Genomic DNA, 24,208 nt, shown 5'->3' on the forward strand with positions numbered 1-24,208 from the left:
CTTCTTTGTATACAACTACTTAATAAACCACAACCAACAATCAACCAGCAATCCCACGCCCTCTTCCTCATGGGGCCCTAGCATTTATATACCCTCTGAAAAGTCCCCAAAATTCCAAACATCACACAATTGCACAAACTATCTGCAGCTCACAAAATCATGCTTCTGTTAGAGCATGAGGCAAATCACAGTCATGCTGCTGTGAAGCAGTCCCATAACTCCACACCTGGGATTAAAACAAGAATATATTCTTATAATATTTCTGTGTCTTGTAAAGGAACCAAATTTCCAAAATTCTCTTTTCAGAGGCATTTGCCCTATCAGATAATCAAGACCTGATAAAATGCCACAGCAGTAAATAGAGTGACATTAGGCACAGGCAGTTGAAGTAATGAAATAAAGCAATAATCTCAGAATCAGGCTCATTGTGGCCATGTGGTGGAGGTGGTGGTCAAAGTAATGAGAAACTTTCAAAACTAAAAAATAAAATAGTGCAGAATCTTCCCCAAGGCCCTGTCTTAGAGTTGCTATTGCTGTAATAAAGCAACTCGGGGAGGAAAAGGTTTATTTCAGCTTACAGGTTCATATCACAGTCCATCATCAAACAAAGCTGGGGCAGGAACTAAAACAGAAGCCCCACGAAGGAATGCTGCTTACTGACTTGCTCTTTATGGCTTGCAGCTTGCTTTCTCATACTATTTAGGACCACCTGCCCAGGAATGGCTCTGCTCACAGTGAGTAGGGTCTTTCAACATCAATCCTTTAACAAGAAAAATGCCTTTCAGACTTGACTCCTGGCTTATCTCATGAAGGCGTTTTCTCAATTAAGATCCCCTCGTCCCTGACACATCTAGGTTTGTATCAGGTTGACAAAAAGGCCTCAAACATTTTTCCTTCCCAGTCTCATTTGCTCCATTTAAAAGCTCATTGAGTCACTTGGTGCTGCCAGTGTGTGCATGAGAGTAGGGGCATCTACTAGAATGTGGCTGGTCCTTGAGGGTCTCCATCCCTGAAGAAAACTGACTCCCTTTCTTTTCCAGAAGCCGTCAAATCCCAATAGCTTCTCAGCTACAGGTAGGACTTCATGTGCCTCTCCGCTGACTGAACTGTGGTTTTTGGATGGCTTGCACTTGTGCAGGTCTTGTGCATGTGTCTCAGACACTCTGAGTTTAGATGTCCAACGGCGGTGTCGTGCTTGACAAACACTATCTTGTGGTAGTTATCTAATCTGTCTGGTTCTGCATCGATTTCTTGAGGGAGGAGGTGTGATATGGATATCCTGTTTAGGCATGATCACGTCGTAATCATTTACTCTTTGCACATCGACCAGTTGTGGGTCTCTGTATTAACTGCCATCTACCATAAAAAGAAGGTTCTATAACAAGGGTTGAGAGATGCACTGAACTATGAGTATAAAATAAGTACTTAGGGAGCAGATTAATACTATGTCCATTTAGCATAATAATAGTAGTCGGTTCTCCTGTGGGGCCAATGACATACCCAATTATGGTCCGTTTTAGCTTAGCGGAACAAGGCACGGGGTCGCTCCTGGATAGTGCTTTCTGTGAACTTAATGCAGGCTAGAGTTACTTGGGAAGAGAGCCTTCAATTGAGAAAAATTCCTACTTCAGATTGCCTGTAGGCAAGTCTGTGTGGGCAGTTTCTGGATTAATGATTTACATAGAGGGTGCCACCCCTGGGCCTGTGGTCTTCAGTTGTATAAGGAAGCAGACTGAACAAACTATAAGGAATAAATCACTAATCAAGTTCATCCATGGTTCTTTGCTTCAGTTTCTGCTTCCAGTTTCCTGCCTTAAGTATTAAGTTCCTGCTCCGACTTCCCTTGGTGATTAAGCTTGACTTGAGAGTTTTAATTGGAAATAAACTCTTTCCTTTATAAGTAGCTTTTGGTCATGGTGTTTCATCAAAGCAAGAAAAATCTAACTAAGACAAATTCCATCCTGTGGAGCAGGTGTTAACTTCAATCAAAAAGTGGTTAGTTACCCCACAGTGCTCATGCCACTACCGTCCCAGTCTTGCCAGGCCAGTTATGATTGCAGCTTACAGAGCTCACAGCCGAGCAAGAGTACTGATCGCTTTACTCTGAAGGGAGTAAAGCACCTCTAGGCGTTAAAGAAATTAAATACACAGATCTAAAGATTCAAAGCTAGCATCCACATAAGAAAGAACATGTGATGTTTGTCTTTCTGGGCCTGAATTACCTCACCCAAATGATCCATTTTTATGCAAAGTTTATAATTTCACTTTTGTTTACAACTGGGTAATATTCCATTGTGTGTAATTTTACCACATTTTCATTATCTGTTCATTAGTTGATTGCCATCTGGGCTGTTTCTATTTCCTGACTAGTGTGACTAGAACAGCAATGAGCAAGGGTGAGCAAGTATCTGTGGAGTAGGCTATGACATCTTTTGGGTATACACCCAGAGGCCATAAAGCTGGATCATATGGTAGATCTATTTCTAGCTTTTTGAGGCGTATTCACACTGATTTCCATAATGGTTGTATCAGTTTGCATTCCCATCACCAGTGAGGAAATGTTTTCCTTTCCCCACATCCATGCCAGGCCAGCATTTGTGTTTTGCTTCTTAGCTATTTTGACTGAGGTACATGCAATTTCAAAGTAGTTTTAATTTATATTTTCCTGATGGCTAAAGATATTGAATGTTTAAATATATATATTTCTCAGTCATTTGCATTTCTTCTTTTAAAAATGCTGTTTAATTCCATGCCCCATTTTTAAATTGGGTTGTTATTTACTTGGTGTATAGATTTAAAAACTTTTTCTTTTGTATAATCTAGACATTAACCCTCTGTCAACTATATAGCTGATAAAGTTTTTTTCCCATTGTGTAGGCTGCCTCCTCACTCAAATGATGGTGTCTTTTGCTGTACAGAAGCTTTTTAGTTTCATGAGGTCCCCTTTGTCAATTGTTAGTCTTAATTCTTGCACTATTTACAATCCTATTCAGAAAGTCTTTTCCTGTTCCTGTAAGTGGAAGTCTATCAGGAAAGTAGTTATTGATATGATAAGTTGGGTTGATGTCATTGGATAGATGTAAAATTAAATAGTATTTTCTATTAGCTATTCTAGTTCCCAAATAATAATGCAGAGGCCTATTAGATTTATTGATAAGCTTTAAATCCCTACACTTGGGTAGATATTGATTTCTTCTCAGCTGTCTATACTAGCTTGGCTCCTTCCCAGCCACATTCCCTTCTACCTTTCCTCTAGTCTCGCCCTGGCTGCTCCTACTCCAGTTTTTTCCTCATGGCAACCTCTTCTCTCTCTCTGTCCCTCACTCTTTCTCTATTTCTCCCTCACATAGAACCCTCTTACTGGAATCAGTAGTCCTGCCTGCTGTCCTCTCTCACCCAGCTATAGGCTGATCAGTTTCTTTATTAACCAATCACGGATAATGGAGAACAACTTTTACACAATATTGAGACAGGAGAATTTTCATAGAAATGACAATGCCTATGTTGGAACTTCAACCAGATCTCCAGGAACAGAAACCAGCATCTGAAAATACAGTGCATTGGAAGACCAACTGCCAATGGATATATGTATGAAAAAATAAAATAAAATCGAGACCCCAAGCATATAGCATACATAGAAAACAATTCTAAAGAAAATAAGAGCCTAAATGAAAAAAAAAATCTTTAAGAAATAAAAATTTTAAGAAGACATTACATCAAGAAAGTTTTACAGGATATTTGATCCCGCTGTGAATCCCAAGACTGTGAACTGTAAAACCTTGTTTATTGTTTGGTGTGGTTCAGTCCTAGCACACACCTTTAATCCAAAAGCTTTCTGTACACAAGATTTCATAAAGTTAACCCTAGGTCAAGAGGCAGAGCAAGAAACCAGTTGACAGGGATTAAGTAGTAACAAGGGACTTTGAGAGAAGAATATTTAAGATAGCACTGAGGCAAAGAAAGAGCTCTTTGGCTTTTAGTATTTGGCTTTATTCTCCTGGGCTGTCAGCTGAGGTAGCAAGCTTTTAGCCTTAGGCTTTTGGCTTTTGGCCTTTTGGCTTGTGGGGCTTTTAGCATTGAGCTTTTGGTTTTGGAGCTTTTTCCTTTGGGATGTAAACTGAGTGGAAAGGTCAGCTGGGTACTTTCTCTGCCTCTCTGAGCTAGCAGGTTTTCACCCCAGCATCTGACTCATGAGTCTTCATTGGTAAAATTGAACGATTTGGGATTTTTATTTCTTTACAACAACAAAGAAAGGCTTTTTTTCTTTGAAAAACCATACATATGGGAGAAATGTGGTTAAAACTCCAAATACATAAAAGAGATAAAACTGTGACGAGGCATAGTGCTGCATGCAGCGCTTTGAGAGACTAATGTAGGAGGCTAGTGACTTTGAGACTATAATGGGCTGAATGGTTAGATCTTAACTAAAATATAAATAAAAACAACCTTTGTGAAACAAAGGAAACTACAGTTAGAGAAGAAGCCTTGAAGTAGGGCAAAATAATTGAAATGAATATGCTAATACAGGATTGGTATTCAGAATATATGAACAGCTTACACAAAACAACAAGAGGAAGAAACAACAAGTAAGAAAAAAAAGCCAGAAGGAAGCAATTCATAGAAGAAAATGTATAAATAATCAATAAATTATGCAAAGATGTTCCATCTCACTACTGATAAGAAATGCTTGTTAAAACTCCAAAGAACTGACATTTGTATACTTTCTAGAGAAATGCAACTCTCATCCCTCACTAAAGAAGCTTCCTTTTGCAGCAGACAAAAGCTATTCCAGAGACTCACAACTGGTCAAAGTGTAAAAAACAACTGACCATGCCATGCCTACCCCCCCCCCCAAAAAAAAAACCTCCTATACTCAAGGTTCAAGTAACCCTGTTGTGGAACAGGGGCCAGAAAGAGTATAAGAACCAGAAAACCAGGAGGACTGATTTGAAATGCTATCTTCTGGACACAGCAGGGGTGTTTAACCCATGAACTCTCAAGAAGCCTAAGGCCTACACCAGACCTGCTTAAGAGCACACCAGTTGACAGCTGGCATTCTGACATAGATGGGCTTAAATTTCACAGTGACCCACCCCCGGTGAAAGAGCCATAGACAATCAATGGCTGCTGAGATGAGGAGAATTTTCTTCAGGAATAAGCTTCCTGGTAGGATGTCCACGCACAAGCGGTCAGTCCTATGTTCACGTGTAGACGGGTAACACTGGCTGAAGAAAAAGACATGACATGAGGGGGAATATGAAGAGCTGAATGAGAGGAATTGAGGGGGGGGAGAGGGGTGGGTACGGTTTAACATGGTGTGCCCATGTATAAAATTCTAAAGAAATTTAGATGTCGAGGAACCGTCAGGACATAGAGACACATGCCTGTAATCTCAACCCTCCGGAGGCAAAAATAGTGGAACTGATAGGGCCAAGTCAGGTTGGACAACACAGTCCTGAAGAAGCAAACAGGCAACCAACCAACCACATACAGATATCTGTAGGGAACTACCTTTTGAATATTTTTTTTCTTTTCTTTCTTTTCTTTCTTCCTTTCTTTTTCTGTTTTTGTTTTGTTTTGTTGAGACAGGGTTTCTCTGTGGAGCCTTGGCTATCCTAGTCTCAAATTGTAGACCAGGCTGGCCTTGAACTCACAGAGATCCACCTGCCTCAACTCTCAAGTGCTGGGATTAAAGGAATGCACCACCATGCCTGGCAACTTTTGTTTCTTTAGAGACAGGGTCTTATTGTATCCCTCAGGCTGGCCTCAACTCAACATCCTCTTGCCCCAGCTTCCAGTATTGGGATTATATGTGTTTCTTACCACCTATAATAAATTACCAGCTTGCCATCCTATTTTTAAGAGACTGATGAAGATTAAAATGATTGCAGCTATCAAGTGTTGGTGACTCAGTAGAACACTGGCGATTACCATATACTGGAACCACAATGGGCAGAATCACATTAGAAGGAATTTGGCAACTTCCTTAATGTTGAAGACCTACCTGTGCTTCCTACCACTCTGAGTGTCCACTTCCAGATAGCTATGTGACAGAGACCAGAGCTCAATAGCACAAAGAGAAATGTGCCACTGGGTAGGGGTGAAATGGCACAGTGGGCAAAGGCACTGGCTGCTAAGCCTGATATACTGAATTCTATTCCAGGGACTCACAAGATGGAAGGTCAGAACCTATTCCGTAAGTTACCTTCTGATCTCCACAAGTGCACTGAGAAACTCACATGCAAAAAAGAAATAAATGTGTGTGTGTGTGGGGGGGAATGTACCATGGTACCCTTTGAAACATTCCTGGCTGTGGCACAAAAGATGGACGCCATCAAGCTTCCTTTAAAAGGGAAATCGACAATCATGTGTGTATACACACACACACACACAATATTGTGATTTTTTTTTTTATGGATCTAAATCTGGGTAAATTTAAATTTTTAAATAATGAAGTTTCAGGAGAATACACACAATATATCACCAAACCAAACTTAGAAAATATGCCAGACTAAACAAATCATTAATTGTTTACAGACAATCATGAGGTACGATTATAAAAACGTATATGGGAATAATGAGCTTTAAATTCAAAACTGAAATTAGATGCGACATCATGAAAGCCATGGAAGACGTGTCAGTGATCGTGTGTGCAGAAGTGATTTTAGAGTAAATTGTTTTAGAACAGTTTTAGGTTCACAGCAAAATTAAGTTGAAGTCACCTACGTTCCCACGTGCCTCTGAGCCACACACTCCTGCACAGCCTCCACTCTGATTACTATCTCACACTATAACGGCACATTTGTTACACCTGATTACACTCATGATTCGTGTCAACTCGTCAGATCCAGATCCGGGTCCACAGCTGTCGTGAGGGCTTGTTTGCAGTGTGTGTGGCCATCGTATGGGTTTTGACAAACGCGCTATGGTGTGCAGCCACCATTACAGCACCACACAGTCATTTCACTACCCTGAACACCCCCAATTGTGTTTCATTTGTCACAAAAAGGAGGGATCTGGTCTTCCAGGTAAGACGATGGATTTTTGGTTCTCAACCTGTGGGTCGTGACCTCCACAGGGGTCGCATACCAGGTGTCCTGTATATCAGGTTTTTACGTGACAATTGAAAACAGTAGTAAAATTACAGTTATGAAGTAGCAATGAAATAACATTATGGTTGGGGATCACCACAACGTGAAGAGCTGTATTAAAAGGCTGCAGGGTTAGGAAGGCTGAGAGCCACTGGATTAGAAGCCGTTTCCATGCAACTGGATAAAAGAGAAGAGTTGGGGCATAAAATAAAAAAACAAAGAATCATCCTATTCCTCTGAGGGAATGAACTGAAGAACAATGGAATCAGCCTAAGTGTAATTTTTTTTCCCTAGTAAAGGAACAATCAAGGCTGGTCCCAGTAGTGCTGTGTTGCTCAGGAAGGACTGGGATCAGTGGGAACTGCCAGAAAAGTTCCCTCACATCAGGGACATGGGTGCTCCTAAGAGCCGAGATTGTTCAGACCCTGTAGATGTCAGTAGAGGATGGCCCCTAAATGCTCAAAGATGGCTGGAGAACAGCAGGCTGTGGCTAGGGAAGCAGCAGTGGTCCACGGGAGCCTGAAGCTTAGAATCTCTGCGCATCTCCTGAAGGTAATTGCTGCTGGAGAAGCCAACATGACAACCCCTGGGCAAATTGCAATGGGGGGTCCCTTCCTATGTATTTCCCAAGAACAACTGATTGAGGACATAGAATTGAGATTCTACATCCTCTTTTGATGATTGTCCCTCAGTAAAAATCTTTTTCTTTTTGCGAAGAAGTTGGTGCCATCACATGGTCTTGTGTTTATTCTGAATTAAAACGTCTGAGTTAACAATCACCATCTTGATGATTGATCTTGATTGTCTAGTTGGTGTAATTAGTTATCTAAAAGACATACCTTTGGCTGTGTCTGAAGCTGTTTCTAGAGAACTTGTATTGAGTGGGAGAGACAGTCCTTGTTGGTCAGTGGAGCCACTATGTGGGCTGGGGCCTTGTCCTGAACACAGAGGAGAAAGTGGAGAGATGGCAAGACTCTCCGTGGGTAAAGGAGCCTGCTGCCACGGCTGAAGGTCTGAGTTTGATTCCCAAGATTTACTCAGTAGAAAGAGAGAACCAACTTCCACAAGTTGTCCGCTGACCTCCACATGCCCTAGCACACAGCCCCCGCCCCTATTCAGCAAACGTAAAAGGAATAGCAAACTTCTTCAATAAAAGGAGAACGTGGAAGGGTCACCGACACCATTTCCCTCTGTTTTCTGGTGTGGATGCAAAGTGAGTTGCTGCCTCACATTCCTACAACTCTGCCTTTCCCACCATGGTGGACTGTGTCCCACCAAACTGTAAGCCACAGTAACCTCTTTCTCCCATAAGTCACTTCTTAGCAGGCATTTTGCCACAGCACCAAGAAAACTAATTCAATCGGCATTGTTGCCTCTATACTTTAAACGTGCTCTCATTGTGGCTGCCACATACCAAAGGGCATCTTCAAGGTCAGTCCTCAAGATATTAGCCCAGAGCACACAATCACCTCTCTCTGCTGTCTCATCATGCACAGGATTGGACCAGCCACTTCAAGCTCCTGCCACTTTAACTTCTCCATTGTGGACTGTGCCTTTGAACTGTGAGCCAGAGCAGCCCATATTTCCCCCGTTATGTTCTCTTGTCATTGTATTTTTATCATGGCAACAGAAGAGCGACCGCAACAAAGAGTCTTAAATATAATCACGTGTCACTAGGTGGGGCAGAAGACGTGACTACAGAATGGGGATGCTAGGCTAGGTCTAGTGGCATATGTCTGTAATCCCAGCACTGGGGAGGATGAGACAGGAGGATCTGGAGTTCTAGGGAAGCCTGAGAACTGTGAGACCTTGTCTCAAAGCAACAACAACAGCAATTATGAGAGTGGCAGAGAGATGCCGAATGAGAACGTGAGTCATTGTTGGGGAAAATGTGGAGGAAGGCCCCACACCCAAGGAATGCCGGGAGGTCTTCAGAAGCTGCAGAAACAGAAAACCTTTGCTAGAGTCTACAGAAGGCATTCAGCACATTGATACCCATTCTGTGCTTCTCACTCCTGGAACTGTAAGGCTTCGTCTTTGTGGACTTTTGGTATTGTGTGCTAAACTGCCTCATTTACATCTGTACATTGAAGTTCTAATGCATGGTGCCTCAGAATGCAAGCAGATTTGGGGCATATGACTTTTCCAGAGGTGACTAAGGTAAAATGAGGTCCTATGGTCCTAACAACATTTCTTCCCATAGTTCTGAGGGTGGAAGGTGAGATCAGGTTGTCAACATGGTGGAACCCACAGCAATGCCACGCCTCTTGTTCAAAGGCAACTGCCTTCTTGCTGTAGCAGATAGCAGAGGGCAGAGAGAGGAAGTGTACTTTCTCATGCTTCTTCCAATGAGATAATTAGTTCCATCACCTGGGCTCCAGACTTATCATTTAATTGCTTCCCAAAGGTCTCATATCTAAATGCTGCCACTTACAGAACAGGTTTTCAACATGTGAGCCTTGGGAGACATATTTGGTCCACAGTGTATATTCTTATGTAACCCCAGAGCAATAAGGAAAAAGAGATGAATCCTAAGGACTTCTAGGGGGGAAAATAGCCAGAAAATTATTAAGCCAGGCATGGTGATACATGTCTGTAGTTCCAGCACTTGAGATGCTGAGACAGGGGCTCAGAAATTCCTTGTCGGCCTGGGCTATAGAGCAAAATCCTGTCTTAACAAAATGAACCAATTAACTAGCAAACAAAACAAGTAAATTACTTATAAAAATAATGAGAATCAGATTGGTAACTGATCATTTAATTCACAGTCTTGGGTCATAGATATTAAGGGAGAAAGGCTTTCAAAGTCCTCAGGATATTCAGTGTTACAATTGAATATCCAGGTAGACTGTCAATCTAGTAGGAAATGGAAGAAATGATATTTTTCAGATATTCAAGACCAAGAACTTTGCATATACTATGTTGGTATAACATCTTTATGGAATGTATACAATTTACCCTTGTTCATTCAAATGCTGATTTCTCTACCCCATTATCTGGTTTCAATCAGGACATTGCATTGTGATGTTTATTCTAAGCATCACCTGTCTCAAGTTTGTGTAAACATGCCACCATTTGTTCTCTGTATTTTCAATAAAACAACCAGCCAGTGCTGAGCAATGGAGAGAATAGGGTGGGACATCCTGGTGTGGAGGGGAGGAGAAGGAAGCGAATGGGAGGAGTCAGGGAGCAGAGAGCAATAGGAGAGGTCTTGGAAGCATGAGGAGAGACCTGAAATATGGCTAAAAGCAAGTATAATGTGGGAAATGAGGAAATTATGCGGGCTTGGAGGTTTAGGATGGAGTAACTATTGCCCAGCATTGTGCTCTAGGTTAATAAATAAATCCTAATCTCTGGTTTAGGAATAACCACTGTTTTAACTAAATGATAAATCAATATTAAATATTAATAACCCACAACAATACTATTTTGGGAAAAAGTATGCACAATAAAAGATTCAATTTTATATGCCTGCTTAAAATTTTGCATTTCTACCAGATAATGGAATAGCTCAGTGGTAGAAAGTTTGTCTGGTATGCCTGAAGCCCTGGGTTCAGTTCTCAGTGCTAGAAAAAAAGTACATTTCTAGATGTATAAATTTATAAGGACATGAAACTATTGCTTCCTTCCTTCTTCTCAGTAAGCAGAATTTCATTTCTGTTTTTCAAGTACTAAACACAACTTTATATTATTTAATTTTATTATTTATCTTGTATAACGGTAATATTACATATGCTGCTTGTTGGTTGGACCTTTCAAAACTGACCTACAGACATTTACGGGACCATCACACTCTCTGAAAAGGGGGAGTCACATTATAAACTCCCGTGTCATAGCAGCCACGGTGCAACCAGAAGCAGCTGGGAAGAAGAGAAGGGGAGACTGAAGAGTGGTAGCAGGAATATTACAGGATGAGGAGGAGAATTGTTGACAATGGGAAGAGTAAGAGACAGGGTTTGATTCTAGCATTTAAGGAAATTAAATGAAGAGATAAAGTTGGTGAAGGGTTTGCCTCACAAGCAAAAGGGCTTAAGTTTAAGTCCTGGAGCCTACTTTAAACACACACACATACAGAGAGGCAGAGATGGGCAGATCTTTGGAGTTAGCTAGCCTACTTGGTGGTTCCAGGTCAGTGTCTTTAAAAAACAAAAAACAAAAAAAAGGAAGGGAAGGAAGAAAGGAAGGAAAGAAGATAGCAGAAAAAAAAAAGAAAGGAAAGAAAGAAGGAAGGAAAGAAGCAAGCAAGCAGGTTCCTGAGGATCAACAGCGAAGATCAACTTGGCCTATGGAATTTGAGTACATAGCCTACAGCATCTCGTCCTGAAAACCCTCCCACTCCTCTGTGATTGACAACCAGAAGTGCCACTGGAAGCCAGGTTGTAGACAGGCTAGGTTGGTATCTCTGGTAAAAATCCAGAAATCGAAACAAAGACCTCTGGGACAGTATACCTCAAGAGCCACAACTTGGATAGCATCTGGCACCTTCCTTAGTTTTTGACCACCTGCAACTTAACACCAACCAGAGAAAGCCAGTTATGTAACCAGTGACACAGGATGCCCTCTTCTAGCTAACCCACTTATAGCTCCTGGGGCCACCATAACTTCAGCCAGCCCAAGCAGGAAGGAAGCCTTCCCCAGTCTCCGCTTCAGAGACCTCCCATGCCTCTGCCTGACCTTGAGTCTCTGCCAAAATGCAATGACAGTGGATTGTGGACTTCTGTGCTAAGGCAATGTTCAGAATATAGAGACTTTGTAGAGCAGAAGAGATGGCTCAGTGGTTAAGAGCATGTGCTGCTCATGCAGAGGACTTAGGTTCAGTTCCCAGCACCCACCTGGTATCTCACAACCATCTGTAACTCCAGTTCCAGGGAGGAGATCCGATATGCTCTGTTCTGGTCTCTGCAAGCACTGAGCATGCATGTGATATATATGCGTGTGTGTGCATGCACGCATATATATATATATATATACATACATACATGCAGGTAGGCAAACATTCATACACATTTAAACAAAATCTTTTAAAACAGATTTTCAAAAAGCATCTTTACCTTTCTCAGTTTCTCAGTTTCTCAGTTGGGTAGGTCTTCATTTGTTTCACAGTTGACTTGTAGAAGCACCCAAAGATAAAAACTTTATAAGAAAACTTTCAGAGAGAGGGAGAGAGAGAGAGAGAGAGAGAGAGAGCAACTTTCTCATTTTTATGGCAAAAGACAATAGAAACTATTTAAAAAGACAAATCAAGAAACAGAAATTATTAGAATTGTGTGTTTGTGGGAGGGGGAGAGAGTACTTTTCTATGATTTACAAAGAGAAAATGGCCAAAGTCCCCCTTCCACGTCCACCCAGGAGAGGAACTGTGATGAGAAAAGAAAGGAGGAATTTTCCTCTAACTTGAGAACTTTCTGCAGTTCTTGACACTTTGTTTTCCTATCAACTCGTTTACAGTTGAATATATTTCTCGTTAGTTACTTTTTAGTCTCTTGTGTTAAAAGAAAAAAAAAGTTTCAAAAAATGTGTCTGGACCTAAGGAAGGACAACCTTCAGTACTGACCTTAGAGCAAAGGCCTAGGGCATGGCGAAGTCAGGACAGGGCTGCGCAAGCGCTGGAGGGGGAGGGGAGGAGCGGCACACAAAGCGTTCCTCAGGAGGGACGTCTAGACAGCCATGTTTTCCTGCTTCACATCGTCCCTGCTGACATCTGCTCTGGAATCTAGTAGCAGACAGGTAAGGTCGGCCCCATGGTGAGTAGGAGAAAGAAAAAAAAAGGATGACTGTACAAAGATGAGATTCAAGAATAACAAACAAAAAAACCAAAACCCCAAACAACAACAACAACAGAAAAAAAAAAAAAAAAAAACAGGCTTCGGCAGCAGGCCGAAGGGCAGCAACTCTGGAACACCTCGGTTCGGTACATTCTAAGGAACAACACTACCGCGTTTTCCCTGGAGGTCTGAAATAAAAACCGTCTGCTCTGGTGTATGGTTTTAAAACGTGTGATTATTTCAATGTCTGATTCCCTTTCCTTTTATATCGTGTGTGGGGGTGGGACGCGTGAGGAGGCCCACAGTGCAGAGTCTCAACGGTGCCTTGCAGCTCTGAGCTATTAGCCGAGGGGGTACCTACGGCTGCTGAGAGCAGGAGGTCACAAGTGGCTGCTGTTTTATTTCAGACGCAGCTGTGCAGCTTGCACTTGTCCGTGAACGCAAAGAAGGGACCCTGTGGAGGCATTGTGAGTTTTGAACTCCCACTAAGTGGCTGCCCGCTTCCATGCTGCCGCTACTGTAGCTATTGAAGTCGGAGCAAGGTCCCCGCTGTCCCCGTGGGACACCCCATTGTTACCGCCCCAAGATAGAGACGTTATTTTTAGCAGAGGTACAGAGCTGTCAAGGGCCAGTCACTTCCAGTCCAAGTGAGTCCTTAAGGAACGTGTGGAGCTGGTGGGGCAGAGCTTGCAGGGCTTCTTGCCCAGTGCAGGGGCAGGGCGAGTCTTTATCTTGTGTCCCTACACACAGTGAGAAGCAAAAATCTCTGGAGGGAGCACGCAAATAAACACTTAGCAACCTCTTTAATCTCCACAGCGGGATTTCATGAGATTCTGCCTCTTGGCTCTGGGGTGCCTGCTTCCCGACTTCCTCTGCGGTTGCATGAAGTCTCCTGTGAGAAACACAGTAGAGAGACCGCTAGGACAAACCTTAGGAGGTCTCCGCGAGGTGGCAGGCTCTGGGCTCTTCTGTCAATATCTACTTTATTCTCGCTAGTGAAAAATCTACCCAGACTCCCGACTCCTGACCATCAGTACTTCACTTTCCCAAGTCCATCTTATGGCTTCCTTGACATCGCTGGAAGTTCCAGAGAGGCAGAGAGAACATGAAATACGCACAAATGCGGAGGCTAAGCTCTGGAGAGGCTTAGGGTGCCCGACTCCGGCGTGATTTGTAGAAGTGCATTGATTTCTCTGCTTAGCAATAACCCTTTCTTTTGATTATATTCTCTCCGTGTAGCCTTCTGGCAAACAACTGGAATCCCTGGCAAATTTAAGAACGTTTCTGGTGGATCTAAATTCAGTGAGAAGCCAGGATTCTTTGAAAGGCAGGAGAACCACAGTGAACAGACTGAACGGGATGTGGCTGAAATTTGGGAGCTTGTGGGACGTCTTTAGTTCATCAATTTTATTATTATTTATTCTCTCTGTTTCTGTTTCTCTCTGTCTCTGTCTCTGTTTCGTCATTCTCTGTCCTTCGGTCTCTCTCTCTCTCTCTCTTTCTCATGCTAGGGACCAAACCCAGGGCCTCACACATGCTAAGAAGGTACTTTGGTCCCTTCTGAGTTACACCCCCAGCCCAGGTACTAACTATTCCTTTTTCCATTTACAAATATGGATGGGGTTTGCATAGTGTATGGTTTTAAGTTTTGCTGTAATACTTTAAAGAAACCAAGATCTGGGCTGGAGAGATGCCTCAGGAGGCAAACGGGACTGGTGCCAAGCCTGATGAGAGTTCAGTGCCTTCGACATACACGGTAGAAGGAGAGAACTCAAAAGTTGCCCTCTGACCTCCACACATGCCACAATTCACATACCCATTCTCTCTGTCTCTCAATACATAATAAACAAACAAACAAAAATTTAAAAGGAAATCAAGTTTCACTCCAGCAGAATGCATTCCTTGCCCCTTTCCTTGTGCCAGCATTGCTCAGTTTTGAGTTAGCACCTTCCTTCTATGGATGCCTTTGATTAGTGGGATTTAAATAATACAGGAAAATACAGCTTCACTTGTCCTTCTCTGCTTCCTGGTCTGTGTTACTGAAAGGCAAGCTAGTCAAAGGATGGACGAGTCTTAACTGGGCAGCCACAGTCTCTGCTATGTGTTCCCTGAGTAAGAATTTGCCCATGAATACAGCTGTGGTCAAGCTGCCAGCCTGGAGGCCTCAGTGCAGCTCAGTGTATGTGTCCTCTTCTCACGTCAAATGGGCTAACCACGGGCCAAATGACCTGGGAACAGACATGCTGCCCTGAGAAGTTCAGATCTATCGCCAAGGAGGTGCTATCTGAAATCTGGGTCTTGACAATAAAGTGTCCGGAAAGGCGGCCAAGTCTTCAGCAACACCTGCTTTGGGATGACACGGCTGAGAGTGCACCTGCCTCCAGCTGGAGAGAGAGGCTTACCACAGGCCTGAGTGCTGCCAGGGGAAACTGCATGATGGCTAGAGCCAGGAGCTCCGAAGCCACTTTACCTCAGTTTAGAGCCTGGCTCTGCTACTTAACCATCATTTGTGGACTGAACCTTGACTCTCTCATTTGGAGATTTTGGTGCCTGCTGTTAGTTTACAAACTGATGCACCAGCCTGTTCCTCGGTTGCTTAGCAACCTGTGATGTCATCACGAGCTACCCCTAGGTGCCATATATAAAGGGACCAGCTTGCCACCATGTCTCCATCTTGTACTCTCTCTGCTTCAGTTTCTCCCCTTCCCTAAATCTGAGGTGTGTTCTCCTCTCCCCCATCTCTCTCTCTTTGTCTCTCTGCCCTCCTGGCTCACTCAGGCCCTAACTCCCTTCCCCTCCCCCAAATAGACCTCTTCATTGCAGATCCGCATGGTGCGTGATTATTACGCCTACTTCGTAAGATCACCGTGAGAATTAAAATGGCTGTTTGGCTCTCACCTGATCTTCTCCTTCCAGTCACACCTGCATCTTTGTGTCTCATAGCTTTCCCTTTTCCCCTACCATCTGCCACCTCGGGCTGTTCTTCAGAAAGCAACAGAAAGCGGCAGCAACAGTGCTCTTCAAAGTCTTCATGTGGGTGACTGGAAGCAAACACGGGGTGTCTCACAGTGAGACGGTAGGCACCCATTCCTAGTTTCAACACTGATAACTCACCACCTTGCTTGCTTTGCTATGCCCACACCCTCCTTGTTTTGAGGAGATCCTCAGCTATCATATCTTTTCTGAAACTTTAACTACTCTCCTTTGGCAATTTGCCATCTTATCTAAACCAAGTAAGGTTTCCGCTCCACTCCTAGGCTATATCCTTAATCAGGGGTACGAAGCTCAAACTCTGTAAGGTAATTCCATTCAAATGTCACGTTGCTTAAGTAACTCTGTGTGTTTGGTAAAGGGAAATCTTTGGAAATTAGAAAAACAACCTCTTGATGATCAAAAACACCAATGCAGAAGTGATTTTTAGTGCTTGCCTTCTGACACTGTTGCAGGCCACCACTTTTTACTGTCTTCCAGCACTGGTGTTCGCTCTGTTTTGTTTTTTTTTTTTTCTTTCTCTTTTCCAATATTCATTCCTCTTACTGTTAAATCTCACACTGCCTAGAAAGTGAACCAGACTTAGTATCTGCGTACATATCTTTACTTCCTTTTTTTAGTCTTGCTCTAACCAAAACGCCCATGCACTCACCCCATTTTCCCTTTGTCTCAGTTCTCCCCACTCCCATGCTTGCTTCTCTCCTCATGTCCTAATAACAACTAAACACACATCACCAATCTCACCAGCGTTGCTGACCCCTTCTTTTCTATTCCTTTGTACTCATGCCATCATGTTGGCATACGCGGTACCATCGGGATCCATTTACTCCCTAAACTAACCGGTGCTCAACGAGTGTTGGTTCTCTTAGTCACGCATTCAGTATTGGGGTGGACCAACTCCCACACAGTGACTGTTTGCTGCGCACAGCACTCAAGCCACAGGTGCAGAATGGACAGAAAGTTCACCAACCCTTCGTACAGCCCAGCCTCTCCTGCACAATGCAAACATGGCCACTGGGAGAAGAGAGGCAACCTGAGTTCAAAGAATTAAAAACCAACAACAGTTTTCATGATCTAGCCCCAGACAGGCAGATCCCCGTATAAAACCTCAAGTAATGTGACAAGATGACTTGTCTCTTCCAAAAATTACCATTGCTAGACTTGTGTACAACTCCTTATGTGAAATTCCAGATACAGAACGACTCAGAGAAGGTAGTAACAGGCAGAAGCCTTCCCCTTTCCCCTGTGGCATTTTCTAAGTCAGTTTGTTTAGGGATACCCTGCCTGTAATACCGGTCAAGGAAATTTCTGCCCACTTGTGGTAGCAGAAATCAGTGTAGCAGGTGTAGGCTTCTTCTAGCACATTTTTCCCCCCAGGTAGATGAAGTGTGAATATGCTTCATCAGTTTTCCTCCCTAAAGAACTAGGGAGGCTGAGTTTATGAGGGAGCCAGGGAATGACAGCTCCTGTTCTCAGGTGGGTCTGAACTTGTTCCTGCATGGGGACAGAGTCTACTCAGAGAAAATTATACCTTCTGCTCTTTCTTAATTGCCTTCTCCATAGAGTTTATAACACCAGAGTCATTAACAAGAGCCTGGACTGACAGTTCCTGCAGTGATAGAAATGGCCAGGAGGAGTAAGCCTTACTCCTAGCAGAAGTCTACTTATCGGAGCAAATCTCAGGGCTCGCTTTTTGCTGAAACACGATGTTCCAGGATGACGGGCATATTGACTTTGTAGTTTGTCTGAGTCTGTATGTCTCCCTTGCCAGTACAGTAGGCAATTTTTTTAGGGAACAAATGACTAAGCAGGTGACCTGACTTGAGGGTTTAGTTTAGAAAATACAAGACATATTCCCAAACAGACCTGTTATTCAGTGGTATCTACTGTCAAGTGGTTTTGTCAAATCAACAACAGTTCTCCAATGTGTATCTATGGGGAGACATTCGCGTCACTAGCCCTGTCCTGCATAAAATGTGTGTTCTCTCAGAAGTAACACCGTATAAAATAGCTTTGTCAATGCATATATTTTTATTTAAATTATTAAGGATTTTTTGGAACTAGTTTATAAAGGCCAACTTACCAATCTTAATTTTTTTATAGCAGGATTTTGTAACTCGGTGATCCTCTGATTAATTTAAAGTAGGGATACACGTTAAATATATTAAACTTGTCTATGTTTCCCTTCTGTTCGTGAAACTCAAATGGGAAAAATGTCAGGAGTGGGTGGAGCTCAGAAGTACAATGTAAATGCTGGTGTTGGGACTGTCTGTGCTCCCTGTGCCCCTGACCCTTGCTAGGCAGAAAGATTACAGAGTTTACCGCTGGTCCTTGTAAGGTGGGGATGGTGTCCATGCCCCTCCTCCGTGGAAGAGGCTGTCAACAAGAGCTGAGCATTCTGAGACACAGTGACTGTTCAAGTTTGGTTTTGCTTACCATGATAAAACACTGCGTAAACACAACTTGGGGAGGAAAGGGTTTACCTCATCTTAAAGCTAACTTGTAATTTATCACTGAAGGAAGTCAGGGCAGGAACTTAAGACAGGAACCTGGAGGCAGGAACTGAAGTAGAGACCATGGAGGAGTGCTGCTTGCTTGCTTGCTTGCTCAGCTTGCTTTCTTTTATACCCCAGGATAATCTCCCCAGGGATGACAGTGAACCCACGGTGGGCAAGGTCCATCCATATCAGTCATTAATCAAGAAAATCGCTCTGCAGACATGCCCACAGTCCAATCTGATCTCCTCAATCAAGATTCCCTTTTCAGGTTGTCTAGGTTTGCATCAATTGACAAAAACTAACCAGGGTGGTGACCAATTGCTAGGCAATGTCTGCAGGCCTGCCTGGGCTTTGGGAAAGGGCTAGTTTAGTGATCTTGTGGTCTTGGTTCTCACAAAGGTGGGGCTGGAAAGAACTGGAAGAGCACCCAGCTGTCTCATTTCACAGAAAAGTAAAGCTCACATAGATGTGCTAAGCATTGTGTGATTGGGCCAATGAAAGGAAACGTGAAGGAATACGGACAGGGTCCTTGGGTTTCAGCTGCTCATTTTCTGTTGGCACTTCTCATTCTGTTCTGGGGGTGGATAATTTGATACAGACTTCCAGCTGGGAAGGAAAGTGTTTAAAAGCGTACTCTGCCCGACACTCATTCCAAACCTCTGCAATTAACTGAGGAGAAAATTCTCTAGCTGATCTGTCTCCTCAACCTTATGCTCCAAGCCCAAAGACAACAGAGGCTGTCTAGAATTTAATGAGCAGTAGTGATGCTGTCTTAGATATTTATATTTATGTAACTTTGATAAGAGAATTTAGATAAGAAAATGAGTTTGTTTGTGAACACAACCTAACAAATAATAGCATTTGTAGCATGAAGATTAAGACACTGTGGGACTTGGAAGCCAGTGATGTTTGTGATTCACTGCAAGACGATGCAAAGAGGGTGGAAGGGCAGAGGTGGAACTAAATACTAGTGAAGTGACAGGTATCTGAGTAAGACCTGGCTCATGCCTTGGTGGAGTGTATGTATTTTATATGAGAAAACAAGGCATGTCCGTGTGAAGCCAAATTTAAAGAACCACAGGTCTAAATGGTGAACAGTCAGAGAAGAGAATGTCTTGCTTCCCTGCCAGAGAAAATGTTTCAGGAACATAAGAAGAGATGCCTCTTCTTAGGGTGCACACAGGGAAGATGACGGGGGGAGGGAGGGGGCTTTACCAAATCTAAAAGAGTACAGTTTAATTAGTTTGTTTGTTTTTGGGTTTTCAAGACAGGGTTTCTCTGTGTAGCCTTGGCTGTCCTGGAACTCACTCTGTAGACCAGGCTGGCTTTGAACTCAGAGGTCCCCCTGCCACTGCCTCCCCAGCTATGGGATTACAACTGTGAGCCGCCACATCTAGCTTTTCCATATGGGTTTTGGGCATCAAACTCAGATCCTGATCCTGTCAAGGCAACCACTTTGTTACCTGAGCCTTCTTCCTCGTTCCAAGCTTCATTTTTTCCATACATTTTCTTCCCATTTCTTTAGAGCTGCAAAAATATGTCCAATGTGTACTCTAATGGAGTAGAAATAAGTTTAAACAATAGAAAACACAGTGTTATAACTAGGTATTTTACAAGTTGTCCCAGTTAATTTTTATTGCCTAGTTGAAATGGGCAGGGTCACCTGGAGGAAAGAACAAATCCGCTCAGTTAGCAAATCACTCAGATCGTTTGGGCCTTTGGATATGTCTGTGGCAGACTGATGGTTGATTGCTGTAGGAGGCTCTAGAGCCCAGCCCACCGTGGCAGCACCAGCCCTGGGCAGGTAGGCTGGGCTGTATAGAAAGGCTAGCTGCGCAAGCCAGGGACCAAGCCAGTAAGTAACTGCTCCATGGTTTCTGCTTCAGGCTCCTGCCTTGATGTTCTCAAGGGATGGCCTGTAACCCGGAAGTGTAAGATGAAATAAACCTTCCCTTCCTTAAGTTGCACTTGATCAGAATATTTTACGAAAGCAACAGAAAAGTGAATTAGAACTAGCGCCCCCATGGAAGAACTCAAATCTTTGTTACCAGGCTCAGAGATAGCAGGTAACTTAGGGGTAAAAATCAAATCATTTATTCTTTTATTTTGGTCAAGATTTAAGCAAAGCAAAATGAATTTTATTGTTTTAAAACTTTGAGGAAATGTCTCTGGGATGGGTCTATTTTCTTTTAGTTTCTTTTTATTTATAATACTAAATATTCTGTCATGTCATCAGATACATTGGGAAAATGTTTTCTGTGAAGTAAAAAATTTCAAGTGTCCTTGAAAGCCGTTCATTAACACCCCAAATTAAACAATTACCAATCAAGGCTATCATCTCTTGTTAAATATTCTGCACACTTCAGCTTTGAGAAGGAATTTCCTATTATTCACTCTCATGTTTCTAGAAAACTTTAATTAAATGTATCAATTTAACAGCAGCAGTTCTTTTGCTACAAAGTAATCAAAGACAAAAACAAACCTCAGGAATAAACAGAACCCCTATCAGACTAGATTCCTTTTGTTCAGAGATAAAACCAGATGATCCTGGGTGAGGAGAAAAAAAGAAAGACTTGTATGATTATTGGAAGAGATCAGAAAAATCAATGAGTGAATCTTGGGAAATGGTCAGAAAGCAAGGTTGTCCACAGAATGAAATAGCAGCAACATAGGCAAAAAATTCCATTGCTTATGGTTGCTGCTGAGGTTACCTCTAGTTAACCACGTTCTGTCTGGAAAGGCTTCTAATTGGCCGAGGTCAAGTTATGTGACTCTGTTGGAGTAAGGTAAAGGAGTACAATGACTTTGCGATTCTGTAGGAGAGGGTCACTTCTTCCCATTAACTGATGCCCCACGTGACAAGTATCCATTGTAGCTGGTGATCAGATCAAAGACCACAACAGTTAGTCAGGATGAACAGCTTCAATCTGTATTCATCGGGCTCATCTAAAAGCCCCCAGTAGCACCTGGTATCATGAAGCACAGGTTCCACAGTGAGAGACTGATTCCAGGGCCGGGACAGGACCAGGGTGCTGCTGTGCTTGTGGGACACTGGGCAAATAATTTAAGTTCCAGTGATTGTCTTGAATGGATTTAGAGCCAGGTAGCAGACTCACTTCCGCATTGATGTGAGAGTGTTTCCAGGATGGTTTAAAAGGGGTAAGAAGACCTGCCCTCGGTATGGCTATGGTCCTGAATTAGTGCTTCTCAACCTGTGGGTTGTGGCCCCTCTAGGGATCAAATGACCCTTTCATAGGAGTCGCCTAAGGCCATCAGAAAACACAGATATTTGCATTACAATTCACAACAGCAAAATTACAGTTATGAAGTAACGACAAAAATATTTTTTTCTAGTCGGGGGACGCGGCCACATGAAGAACTGTATTGAAAGGACTCAGCCTTAGGAAGGTTGTGAACCATCGGCCTAAATACAAGGGAGACAGTGAGCCGAGCGCCAGCCTTCGCTGCACTCCACTTCCTGCCTGCAGAAACTGCAACCAGCCGCCTCAGTCTCGCTCTCACGCGAGTTCACCAGCTCGGTGAACTGTACCTTCAAAGGGTGAGCCAAAAGGAGCCCGTCTTGTCTTTCCTAAATTTGCTTTTCTTAGGCCCTTTGGCACGACAGATAAAAGTAAGAAATACAGTTCCCTACTTAGAGGAAAGTCTTAATTTTTTTTAAAGTAAATTAAACAATTCAAACCACTGGATTTAAGTGATTTGCCAGTAAAGACTGAGACTGAGGAGAGTTTCTTCCTTACAGTGGTTGTTCAAACAAGTTCTACGAGAAGATCAAGGGTCCAGGTACTATCTCTTCCTGTCTGTCGTTGGCAGCCATGGAACAAATGCACGCCTGTAATTTTAGTTTGTGAGCAGCTGGGTCGAAAGATTGTGAACACAGAGTTGGCTTGGGTTACAATCTAAGAGCATGTCTAAAAGGAAAATGAGACAAAAAGAAACAGAAAAAGAAATGCTGTCCCTGAACAGGTTCCTATCTTTCCACAGGAGAATAAGCGGTATAGTTGCACTCACTGTGCCTGGGCTTCGGACACCATCTGTATATGGCATCTCCCTAATGCCATTCACAATGACATGGTTTTATCCTGTGAGCTGCCTGTGAATACGTGACTTGTAATAATTCAGCCAATGGTCTTTTCGTTCCTGTGCTTTGTTGAAGATACTTACAGCTTAAAGTCTGCAGGCCTGGGTAAACGAGAACTTGTCTCCTGGTCATGTCATGTCACCGTTATGCATTTTATAGTCTAAATGTAGAACAACGTGAATTTCAGCCATGTATGTATTATCTGGCGCTCCCGAATCATTGCACCCCTAAAGTTTGCTCCTCGAGTGATGGCTGTCCTTCTGCCTTGCAGACCCGACCAAACACCCAGAGAGAGAGAGTACAATGAACTCATGAGTGGAGCGGGAACAGCATTATTTACATGAGAATTGTTTGTCTTGCTTCTGCCACTCAGGGAGCAAGCGATGACATGGAATGGCAGGGCTCAACGATGCTGCTCAGTATACAGTGGAGAATTAACTTTGCTCAAGTTGAGATCTGGCCTTTGTCCCCAGGCAGCAATGTGAATTATGATGAAGGACTTGGCCATTTTATTTCTGACATCAGGAAGAATTGAAGACTACAAGTTTTATCCCAGTCCCCAGGAAGAGTCACAATTAAAATTCTGGCATGTAGGCATGTACCCCAAGAATTGTACTGAAAGCTAGGCATGGGGGCACATGGCTTTAACCCCAGTGCTTGGGAGGCTGAGTCAGGCAGATCTCTGTGAGTTCAAGGGTAACCTGGTCTACAAAGTGAGTCCAAGGCAGCCAAGGTTATATAGGAAACCCTATCTCGAAAAAAAAAAAAAAAAAAGAATTATTGTGAACATCAAATAGTCAGGGTAGGCCAACCTGGCAATTCTTTGTGTGTATGGTCCCACAGTGTGACAAATGCCATCTCTGACACCACGGGGAGAGGCTGACCAGGGATCTGTTGTCTAGACCCTTCCTGAACCCTTTCCTATATTATCTCTGTGCATATGAGGTGACAGTGTGCACCCATTCTTTGTAATCCATGCCAGTGGCCAGTGTAATAGTCTTCTGTGAGTCCTGTTAGAATGGCAGAAGTTGAAAGTGGCTTGAGAACACTCAGGTTTGACAGTTATGGGAATAGTCTTTTTGAACTGTCCCCTCTAGGAAAGCTTGGGGAGGAGCATTCTAGGGATGTTCAAGACCCACGAACATGTCCAATGTGGACAGTCAAGAGCCAGTACTTCGGAACACACACGGGGAATAAGTCAGTAAACAGCAGGTCAGTAAAAATCAGCCCAGAGGTCTGAACTCACTCTGTTTCCCAGCTGAACATGTCAATACCATTCTTATGGTCCAGGCTTCAAGGTTCTTATGCAAAGGATAAAGGAATGAAAGATTGAATCTGGAAGTATAAGGGGGGAAATGAAACATGTCACATATCCAATAACACACTTGGCTCCAGTGGGTCCCAGGAGCCTAAGAGAACTGAAAGTATAAGAATGATGGGTGCTCCAAAGTATACAGCCTCCCGACGTTCTGAAAATGAAATTTGCTAGGTCCAATAGCAGCATGGAACACCTCTTAGGAATGTTCAGCAATCATGGGCTTGCCAGCTGGACACAGGAGCTGCTTTGTTGCACTTCTCTGGCGAAATGTGGCACAGTCTGATTGCCAAAATTATTATCATGACAACAGTTCACTAAACACCAAGATATATGTATTAATGATTCTATTGAGATGGCAGATAGATAGATAGATAGATAGATAGATAGATAGATAGATAGATTTTTTTTAATGTTAACTTGACACAAGCTATAGTCAGTTGAGAGGA

Source organism: Meriones unguiculatus, chromosome 2 (assembly GCF_030254825.1).
Source record: "Meriones unguiculatus strain TT.TT164.6M chromosome 2, Bangor_MerUng_6.1, whole genome shotgun sequence".
Lineage (NCBI taxonomy): Eukaryota > Metazoa > Chordata > Mammalia > Rodentia > Muridae > Meriones > Meriones unguiculatus.